Source organism: Bos indicus, chromosome 1 (assembly GCF_029378745.1).
Source record: "Bos indicus isolate NIAB-ARS_2022 breed Sahiwal x Tharparkar chromosome 1, NIAB-ARS_B.indTharparkar_mat_pri_1.0, whole genome shotgun sequence".
Classification (NCBI taxonomy): Eukaryota; Metazoa; Chordata; class Mammalia; order Artiodactyla; family Bovidae; genus Bos; species Bos indicus.
Window position 1 is genome coordinate 87,083,555 of NC_091760.1, and position 8,540 is coordinate 87,092,094.

General features: G+C 37.9%; 1 non-coding gene across 1 annotated transcript; it reads left to right on the forward strand.

Annotated features, from left to right (window-relative positions):
• Positions 1–2,540: 2,540 nt before the first annotated feature.
• On the forward strand, positions 2,541–2,612 carry TRNAW-CCA (transfer RNA tryptophan (anticodon CCA)). Its single transcript has one exon. It is a non-coding gene; the product is annotated as a tRNA-Trp (tRNA).
• Positions 2,613–8,540: the final 5,928 nt, after the last annotated feature.

Genomic DNA, 8,540 nt, shown 5'->3' on the forward strand with positions numbered 1-8,540 from the left:
TTTGATCCAACTTTGTGCCATTTGAGGTAAAATTTAAAATAGCATTTATTGCCCCTCTACTATGAATAAAGTCTTATATAGATGTTTTGGGTGAATCAAAGATGATATATAACTTGCAACAGATTGAGTAAGAACAATAATAGAGGTACAACAATGTTTTAGAGGAAAAACAGCTAAGGAATGAGACTAATTGCAAGGAGTAAAAGTTGGGTATGGTTCATGGAATTTGAGCTAGACAGCAAGAAATGATTCAGTACTTTGAGTAACAGGTATGGGAGTGGGAAAGAGGTTTCTAAGCATCAGAACAATCTGAACATCTTAAAGAAGACATAGAAGGCAGGAAAGCACAAAGCTATTTGGAGCAGTGTTCCAAATCCAGACAATGATTTGGAAAGGGAAATCTTAGCACTCAGGAGACCATTTTTAATGTTATTTCAGTGATTCAGAGGAGAGCTGGTGAGAGTCTGAGCTCAGTTCAGTTCAGTTCAGTCACTCAGTCGTGTCCAACTCTTTGCGACCCCATGGACTGCAGCACACCAGGCCTCCCTGTCCATCACTGACTCCTGGAGTTTACTAAAACTCATGTCCATTGAGTTGGTAATGCCATCCAACCATCCTTTGTCATCCCCTTCTCCTCCTGCCCTCAATCTTTCCCAACATCAGGATCTTTTCAAATGAGTCAGCTCTTCGCATCAGGTGGCCAAAATATTGGAGTTTCAGCTTCAGCATCGGTCCTTCCAATTAATATTCAGGGCTGATTTCCTTAAGGATGGACTGGTTGGAGCTCCTTGCTGTCCAAGGAACTCTCAAGAGTCTTCTCCAACACCACAGTACAAAAGCATCAGTTCTTCAGCTCTCAGCTTTCTTTATAGTCCTACTCTCACATCCATACATGACTACTGGAAAAACCATAGCCTTGACTAGGTGGACCTTTGTTGGCAAAGTAATGTCTCTGCTTTTTAATATGCTGTCTAGGTTGGTCATAACTTTCCTTCCAAAGAGTAAGCATCTTTTAATTTATGGCTTCAGTCACCATCTGCAGTGTTTTTGGAGCCCCCCAAAATAAAGTTTGTCACTGTTTCCATTGTTTTCCCATCTATTTGCCATGAAGTAATGGAAACAGATGCCATGATGTTAGTTTTTGAAATGATTTTTAAGCCAACTTTTTCACTCTGCTCTTTCACTTTCATCAAGAGGCTCTTTAGTTCTTCTTCACTCTCTGCCTTAAGTGTGGTATCATCTGCATATCTGAGGTTACTGATATTTCTCCTGGCAATCTTGATTCCAGCTTGTGCTTCATCCAGTCCAGCATTTCTCATTATATACTCTGCATATAAGTTAAATAAGCAGTGTGACACTATACAGCCTTGACATAATCCTTTTTCTATTTGGAACCAGTCTGTTGTTCCATGTCCAGTTTTAACTGTTGCTTCTTGACCTACATACAGATTTTGCAGGAGAAAGGTCAGTCTGAGTTCAGATAGTGGAAATGAGAGAAGATATAAGGAAGTGCATATGAAAGATAGTACAGGAATATATTTGATATTTTAAGGCATTGGATAAGATGAATTTAAAAAAAATATTTATTTATTTTTGGCTCTGCTGGGTCTTTGTTGCTTCATGGGCTTTTTCTCTAGTTGTGGAGACTGGGGGCTATTCATAGCTTGCACATTTCATAGCTTGTGACTTCTTTCTTGTGGAGCATGGGCTCTAGTGTAAGTGGGCTTCAGTAGTTGTGGCACGTGGGCTCAGGAGTTGTGGTTCCTGGGTTCTGGAGCACAGGCTCTGTAGTTGTGGCATATGAGTTTAGCTGCTCCACTGGCCTGTGGGATCTTCCCAGATCAGGGATTGAACCAGCATCTCCTGCATTGGCAAGTGGATTCTTTACCACTGAGCCACCAGGGAAGCCCCAAGATGAACTTTTTAAAAATGAAATTAACTCTTTCCATAAACAGACTTTAGCTAATAATCAAAACTTATTTTGAAAAGAAAATTCAAATCTCAACAGAAATTTAAATAATGTTGGTAAAAAATACATAAATATCTTTATATATTTTTCCAATAAAAAGGTCAGTCTTTAGAGTGAAATATGTTGTGTAAATACCAGACTACTATGAAAAGATAAATGAGAGTGCCAGATTGCTCTAAGTTCAATTGTTTAAAAATAAATTTTTTTGGCCCTGATAGACAGTATGCGAGATCTTAGTTCCCTGATCAGGGTTCCAACCTGTGCCCCCTGAAGTGGAAGTGCAGAGTTTTAACCATTGATGGTGGTGGTGGTTTAGTCACCAAGTCATGTCCAATTCTTTGCAACCCAATGGACTGTAGGTGGCCAGGATCCTCTCTGTCTATGGGATTTCCCAGGCAAGAATACTGCAGCGGGTTGCCATTTCCTTCTCCAGGGGATCTTCCCAACCCAGGGATTGAACCTGGGTCTCCTGCATCACGGATGTATTCTTTACTGACTGAGCCACCAGGGAAACCACTGGACCTTCAGGGAATTCCCTGTTTAGTCTTAATTAAACTGTACTCTAGGGGCTTCCCTGGTGGCTCAGAGGTTAAAGCGTCTGCCTCCAACGCTGGAGACCCGGGTTCAATCCCTGGTTTGGGAAGATCCCCTGGAGAAGGAAATGGCAACCCACTCCAATATTCTTGCCTGGAGAATCCCATGGACAGAGGAGCCTGGTAGGCTACAGTCCACAGGGTCTCAAAGAATCAGACATGACTGAGCGACTTCACTCACTTCACTTCCACTAAACTGTATTCTAGTGTATGCAAGAACTTACGGTTGTGGCCACATGCCAATTATTAGTGATTTTGAAGAGCCCAGTAGAATGGGGATGGATACGATACAGAGATGGATAGCAACTGTTCATTTGTGAAATATGTGTATGTTCCATGTCTGTGAAGGAATGCATCTTCTAGGAATAGACTAATGATTTTAACAACAATTCCTAGAAGAATCTGGAAGAGAATTGAAGGTAGATTATTGTGTGCATAGAGATAATCTGTTAAGTATTAGGAAACATCAGGGGTTCAAAGAACAAAACAAGCTCAACTTGGTTCCTTTTAAATTATATTTATTATATCAGTATTATATGTTCAGGAAAGAAAATTTGAATCACCCAGAAAAGTATACAAAATGAATAATCTAAACATAGACTTCATTGACATTTGTGTATATTTCTTCCTTTTAGTTTTTAGACTTCTATGTAATGTGTTTAGAGATCATTTTTTAGATTTTTAAATAAAAGTATGCAAATACCATTTATTTTAAAAAGATTTTATCAAATGATTCTTTAAGATTTATGATGACAATTAGCAGTCCCTTATCCTATCATTTCCAATTCCAGAAGCAACTGTTTGTTTGTTTTTTTAATTGAAGTATAGCTGATCTACAGCACTGTGTACAGCACTGTGATTCAGCTATATATATATATATATATATATATATATATATATATATATATATATATCTGGAGAAGGAAATGGCAATACACTCCAATATTCTTGCCCGGAGAATCCCATGGATAGAGGAGCCTGGCGGGCTACAGTCCATGGGGTCACAAAGAATAGGACATGACTAAGTGACTAACACATGCATATATATATATGTTTCTTTTTCAGAAGCAACTAATTTTGACTGTTTCTTTCAGAATTTACTTTTGTATTTACAATAACAGATTTTTTTTTCTGTGATGACTTTCTAAATAGATCTATTGACATTCTGTTAAGAAAGATGAAAATTTGGTCTCTCACTCCAGCATTAGCCCTCACTCCTCACTTTATTTTCTTCTATGTAGTTATGTCACAGATTTTTATTTAAATAAATATTTAGTGTCTATACATTAATGATGATTATATAAATATTATCTATAATCCAGCTCTTCAGTATACCATTGTCATATATCCTTTCTGGTGAATTTTCTTGTTTGTTTTTAGTGGAGTTTTTTTTTTTTTTTTTGCTTAGTTTTTAATGTGTTAACATTAAGTAAATTGCTTAATAATTCATTCAAACACATAAACCAGTCCCTCAGTTTCATCATTTTCTTGGTGAAATATTTGGGTGACATATCTTGGTGACTTATCTGGAGCCATCTGACCTCTGAGCCTGATGCTCAGCTGGTCTTGGGATTTTTGTCCTTTCACAGTCATCCTACGGATTACTTTCACCCCTTACCTGAATGGAATCCTCTTTTTTTCCTGGATTTCACATTTTTCTGTTTATAGGTTTATTTCCTTGTTTTGATGGAATATCATTCTGTGACTTCCTGAGAAATAATTCATGGAAGTATACTTTTTGAGACTTTGTATGTATGAAAATGTCCTTATTTTGTCTTTGCTCTTGATTAATAGTTTCCAGACATAGACATCTAGGTACGGAATGTTTTTTCTGCAGAATTTTGAAGTTATTTCTCTCTCTTCCCTTTTTTGGTTTATCTTTTTTAAAATTAAAAGCAAATATGTATTTATGGACACATATATGTATAGATTCCAAGTAACCCTGTTTTTAGTCCCACCTGTACCCCTACCATTAATACTATTAATATTTCCAGTTTCTGAGTCTTTCTGGGATTATACAGTGTAAATCAGCTAGTGTTTTGGCTCCCTCAGCCATATCTTTTTGTTCTATTAAATTGGTTACATTCACATTTGAAATTTTACTTTTATTGTTTCCTGTCTACTGTCTTCTTCTTTCTCATATCCTTTGTGCTTTGGTATTACTTTAAAAATTACTAAGATTTACTTTAAAATTACTAAAATTACTTTAAAAATTACTAGCAGTGTAGTGTGATTTTGTGAGGGAATGGAGATAGACTCATGTGTTCAATTTGCAACAGTTTGGTCTCTCTAGAATATTTCTGTCACTTAATATTCTACTTTATATAAAAAAGTCCCTCTATTATTACACATGCTCATGTAAACAGTTAAGTAAAAAATCAAGTTTGTATAATATTGCATGAAATAAATATACCATTCTTCTTAACTGCCGGGGTTCAGCCCTGGTGGATCCAGGGAATTCGAAAGGGGTACGGCATCGGCGATCAGGAGACAATAGCTTACTTAAGTGTTAATTAGAGATATAAAGAGTGGTTAAATAAGGATAGCTCAGTGAGAAAATTCAGTGGAGAAAAGAGGCTGAATAACTTGGTTTATGTGGAAAACCAATAAAACTCCAAGACAAGGAGTTTGCACCACCCACGTAGGCCGCAGGCGTCCTCCAGTTCTCCCGAAGGAGAGGAGACACTAAGGCCTCCCCGGTCAGATCTTAGAAGCCCAGGCAAAATTAGTAGGCTTGGCGAGCTTCCACCATCCAGATGGGAATTCAGTCAGAAGGTGAGAGAAAGAACGACATGGGCAGACCAAGCTTCAGTGAGCAAGGCCCGTAGCTTTATTTTCAACAGGGGCTTTTATACCCTAAGTTGCACATAGAGGATAATAGGGGGTGTGAAATCACGCAAAGTCAGCAGTCTTTGATCCTTATCGAAACCAGGGTTTCTTTTCTGCAAACTTATCGTATACAAATGGCTTAGGTGATTTACATCATCTTCTGGCCAGAAGGCCTGTTAACATTTTATGACTCAGACAAAGGTTTGTCAACCACAAGACTTATTTTCTCTAAGAGTAATTATTTTAAAGTTTGGCACCATCCTCCGAAGGTGTTGGATAAAGTTGCATTCCTATAGGGCAGAGGTGCAGTGGGTTTACTACAAAGGAAAGAATTTGTTAACACCAAGGCCACTACTTATTTTTTCTACATACCAACTATATTAATTAATACACTTCCAAGGATACAATACAGGGAATGTGGAAACTTGGCAGCAAGCATTGGCTCAACAATGAAATCTTCTACTAGTTCTATTCTGACAATTTCTAACTCTCCGAGAGGCTCTATACTATTTGAATATCTTAAGCTTCCTGTGCCTCTCACGGTTGGGAGACTGTAAACAATCGTTTGCATAGGAGTCCGGGTAAACCTGTCAGGCAAGTTAGAGAGCCATCTGAGGGGTTTGGATTGAAACACTCCTATTATGCCCAGGAGGCTAATTAGCTAGAGCTCTAAGTTGATTTCCTTCAGAGAAAAGGTGGTCAGGGATAGCCCCCCATTAATGTCAGAGGAATTGGTGAAAGTCATGAAGCAATAAAACAGACAGACTCTGGTTTTGGGATAGACGCTCAGGCAGGCGCAGAGGGGCACCCCTTGAGTTCTGGCTCGCCTTGCCCACCAGAACTCTCCCACATAACCTTGTTATGGGTGGGGACTCCCATGCTGGCTCCTGGCACTTAACCTTTCTTTTACTATAAAGTATTTCAGTGTTTTTTAAGATAACTTTATTTATATATTTATTTTTGGTTGTGCTGGGTCTTTGTTGCTGTGCACAGGCTTTCTCTAGTTGTGGTGAGCAGGGGCTATTCTTCACTGTGGTGTGCGGGTTTCTTGATGCAGGGGCTTCTTTTGTAGTGGCTCAGTAGTTGTGGCACATGGGATTAGTTGCCCTGTGGCATATGGGATCTTTTTGGACCAGAGGTTGAACCTGTGTCCCCTGCATTGGCAGGCAGATTCTTTACCACTGTACCACTAGGGAAGTCCTATTTCAGGGTTTTTCTAACCACTGTCAACTGAAAAAAAAAAAAAGTACTATGTGAGAGTTGTGAGTTAAGTTTTAGTTGGGGCAAAACAATCTACAGATTCTGTGCAACCCCTATCAAATTACCAATGGCACTTTTCACAGAATTAGAACAAAAATTTTGATATTTATATGGAAACACAAGGACCATTGCTTTGAATAGCCAAAGCAATCTTGAGAAAGAAAAAGCTGGAGGAATCAAACTCCTTGACTTCAGACTATAGTACAAGTTAAGATAATCAAAACAGCACAAAAACAGAAATAGAGATCAATGGAACAGGATAGAAAGTCCAGAGATAAACCCACACACCCATGATCACTTAATCTATGAGAAAGGAAGCAAGAATAGACAATGAAGTAAAGGTCATCTCTTCAGTAAGAGGTGCTGAGAAAACTGGACAAGTGCATGTAAATGAATGAATGCCATATGAATGGCATATAATATATATATATATTATATATATATATTTTTATATATTATTATTATTATTATTATATATAATATATATAATAATATATATAATAATATAATATATATAATATATATTATATATAATAATAATATATATATATAATAATATATATATTATATATATTATTTTTTATATATATATATAATATAATAAATGAATGAACTCCCTAATGCCATATACAAAAGTAAATTCAAAATGGATTAAAGACCTAATATAGGGCCAGATATTATAAAACTCTTAGAGGAAAACAAAGGCAGAACCCTCTCTGACATAAATCCCAGAAAGATCTTTTTCACTCTTCCTCCTCCTAGAGTAATGAAAATAAGAACAAAAATAAACAAATGAGACCTAAGTAAGCTTAAAGTCTTCTGCAGAGCAAAGGAAACCATAAATAAAACAAAAAGACAACCCTCAGAATGGGAGAAAATACTTGCAAATGAAGCAACCAACAAAGGATTAATCTCCAAAATATACAAACAGCTCATGCAACTAAGTATCAGAAAACAAACAACCCAATCAAAAAAAGAGGCAAAAGATCTAAATAGGCATTTCTCCAAAGAAGACATAGATGGTTAAAAAAACATAGGAAAATATGCTCAGCATCCCTAATTATTAGAGAAATGCAAATCAAAACTACAGTGAGTAACACCTCACAGCAGTCAGAATCAGATCATATCAGATCAGTCGCTCAGTCGTGTCCGACTCTTTGCGACCCCATGAATCACAGCACGCCAGGCCTCCCTGTCCATCACCAACTCCCGGAGTTCACTCAGACTCACATCCATCGAGTCAGTGATGCCATTCAGCCATCTCATCCTCTGTCATCCCCTTCTCCTCTTGCCCCCAATCCCTCCCATCATCAGGGTCTTTCCCAATGAGTCAACTCTTCGCATGAGGTGGCCAAAGTACTGGAGTTTCAGCTTTAGCATCATTGCTTCCAAAGAAATCCCAGGGCTGATCTCCTTCAGAATGGACTGGTTGGATCTCCTTGCAGTCCAAGGGACTCTCAAGAGTCTTCTCCAACACCACAGTTCAAAAACATCAATTCTTCGGCGCTCAGCCTTCTTCACAGTCCAACTCTCACATCCATACATGACCACTGGAAAAACCATAGCCTTGACTAGATGAACCTTTGTTGGCAAAGTAACGTCTCTGCTTTTGAATATGCTATCTAGGTTGGTCATAACTTTCCTTCCAAGGAGTAAGCGTCTTTTAATTTCATGGCTGCAGTCACCATCTGTAGTGATTTTGGAGCCCAGAAAAATAAAGTCTGACACTGTTTCTCCTGTTTCCCCATCTATTTCCCATGAAGTGATGAGACCGGATGCCATGATCTTCGTTTTCTGAATGTTGAGTTTTAAGCAGTTAGAATGGCCATTATCAAAGAATCTACAAACAAGATTTGTAGAGGGTGTTGAGAGAAAGGACCTCCTACACT